This window comes from Capricornis sumatraensis, chromosome 1 (genome assembly GCF_032405125.1).
Source record: "Capricornis sumatraensis isolate serow.1 chromosome 1, serow.2, whole genome shotgun sequence".
In the NCBI taxonomy this organism is placed as follows: domain Eukaryota; kingdom Metazoa; phylum Chordata; class Mammalia; order Artiodactyla; family Bovidae; genus Capricornis; species Capricornis sumatraensis.
In genome coordinates this window covers 88907131-88909601 of record NC_091069.1, presented here as the reverse complement: position 1 = coordinate 88909601, position 2471 = coordinate 88907131, and the positions used below count along the sequence as shown (strand labels likewise).

General features: G+C 36.5%; 1 non-coding gene across 1 annotated transcript; it reads left to right on the top strand.

The window, feature by feature from the left end:
- The first annotated feature begins 856 nt into the window (after positions 1-856).
- Positions 857-918, top strand: LOC138093741 (U7 small nuclear RNA). Its single transcript, XR_011146142.1, has one exon. It is a non-coding gene; the product is annotated as a U7 small nuclear RNA (small nuclear RNA).
- Positions 919-2471: the final 1553 nt, after the last annotated feature.

Genomic DNA, 2471 nt, shown 5'->3' with positions numbered 1-2471 from the left:
TCTCACTATTTTCATTGAGCCCTTTAATAGTCTACACTGAGCTACCAGTTCCTACTTGCTCCTTCAAATAAAGGAGAAAGGAAGGCAAGGGGACAACTATGACTATATATTGTCCTTTGCAGGAAGCAAAGACCACCTGAATGAGAACGAGCATAAGCTATTTACTCAGAGCTTGTTATAGCAATAAAATGAGCCATCATCACTTGCGTTTGGCAGAGACTCAAAGGCAGGCAAGAGAATGGGAAAGCTTTACAGTGGGGGAGAAAAAGGAACTCTTCAAGTATGTCTTGATTATAGAATATTGGCATTGATTACCTGGAGGTGGGCTAACTAGAAATCCACCATCCTAAGCAATGGGTTTAGGGAGTGTATATGGATTTCTCTGGTAGATCTTGAGTTGGAAACAAGGATAGGGGATAAAAATTTGGGAAGCTGGCAGTCATTACCTAAGTACTGACTGGTTTAGGCCAATTACTGCAGAGGCTATAGTTTGGATTCCCAGAATGGTAACTACAAGATTTTGGTCAAAGTTCTATTCTTATATGTGGTCTGACCTCATTGTTCCATTATCTCTCACCCTAAACTCCTAAAAGATGCTACTTTTAGAAACTAGCTCCTGCTTCTGGTCCTGATTTTCTACCACAATGTGTCTACCAGAGTGGAGGCAGGATAAATATTCTCTCTTCTTAAACTCCTTTAATCACTGACATGTTTATAGAACAACATGTTCACTGTCATCCATACAATGCCTATGTGGGCACATGAGGAGAGAGCTTCTCAAATGTATGGCAAGGCCATTTTTGTTTTTCCACTGTGGTTTTGAAGATAGATGCAGCAATGTAAAATAACAGTTTCCCAGTGTTAAAGCTCTTTTAGAATTTGTCTAGCAGGTTTTCCAGTCTGCACCAGAAAACTCCAAGAAAAAAATGACAATGTTTCAAATATTCAACTTTCCTCCTGATTAACACATAAAATTAGAAAAAAAAATTAAATGCACTACTTTCCCTTTACATTTCTTTTTTTCCAGAATCATTTTATTTTTCTTCTGTTCTTTTATATCTGCTTCACAGAGAGTGATACATTTCCATTCTGAAATCTATATTGTGTCACCTGGACCAGGTATACCATAGTGATTTGAATCAAGAAGCAGATAAATCATGTGTGGTTGATAAAAGAGTTATATGATAGCAATGGAAAATGAATTATAATAAAAAATAATTGTCTCTATTGAACTAGAAGGCAGGTATTGTGGGGCTTAATGTTGTATAAAGTCCTAAGATTTTAGAGTTCTAGGCAGCACTGCCATAAATCATGATACAAAACATTTCTGTATTTCACAGATCATGCATGCACAATCCTTTTCACCATTTGACAGGAATATTTCAAGATCCGTTAGGTGGTTTCTGCTGTGATTCTATGAATAAAATCTGTTCTGTTCTTAAGAACATCCAAGGAGAGGACAAAAATGTTTCACCAAGTCACATAATAGAGCCCTAAACAACTGAGTCATCCTCAAAACTGAGGACAGAGCAAGGGAAACATTTTCTTTCAGTGTTAACAACCTTTGTATTGAACCTACCACAAAATTCACTGTTAGAATTTCAAATGCTCAGATATAATGTGAAGAGTTCATTGAGGTTTATCTCATGATATTATCACTAAAATTAAGATATAGAACATTTATATTACATGGCATATTTCCTTCACACAACTCATCAGCCAATCTATCCTACCCTCAAGCTTTTACCAAATATCTACTACTGTTCTGAGTTCAAATACCATATATTAGTTCTGTCTGTTCTTGAAATTCATATAAATCAGGTCATAGAGTGTGTACACTTTTATATCTGACTCCTTGCACTCAATGTCTTTGACAATATTTTTTTTGTGTATAGCAGTATTTCTTACCTTGTTATTGCTAAATTAGCTAAATAGAATTAAGTTATATTAATACAGCATGCTTTGTGAATGCAACGGTATGGAAATGGTGTGGACCTAAGAGAAGCAGAAGATATTAAGAAGAGGTAGCAAGAATACACAGAAGAAATATACAAAAAAGATTTTCATGAACAAGATAATCACAGTGGTGTGATCACTCACCTAGAGCCAGACATCTTGGAATGTGAAGTCAAGTGGGCCTTAGGAAGCATCACTATGAACAAAGCTAGTGGAGGTGATGGAATTCCAGTTGAGCTATTTCAAATCCTAAAAGATGATGCTATGAAAGTTCCGCACTTAATATGCCAGCAAATTTGGAAAAGGCAACAGTGGCCATAGGACTGGAAAAGGTCAGTTTTCTTTCCAATCCCAAAAAAAGGCAATGCCAAAGAATGCTCAAACTACCACACAGTTGCACTCATCTCTCAAGCTAGTAAAGTAATGCTCTAAATTCTCCAAGCCAGGTTTCAACAATATGTGAACCATGAACTTCCAGATGTTTAAGCTAGTTTTAGAAAAGGCAGAGGAGCCAG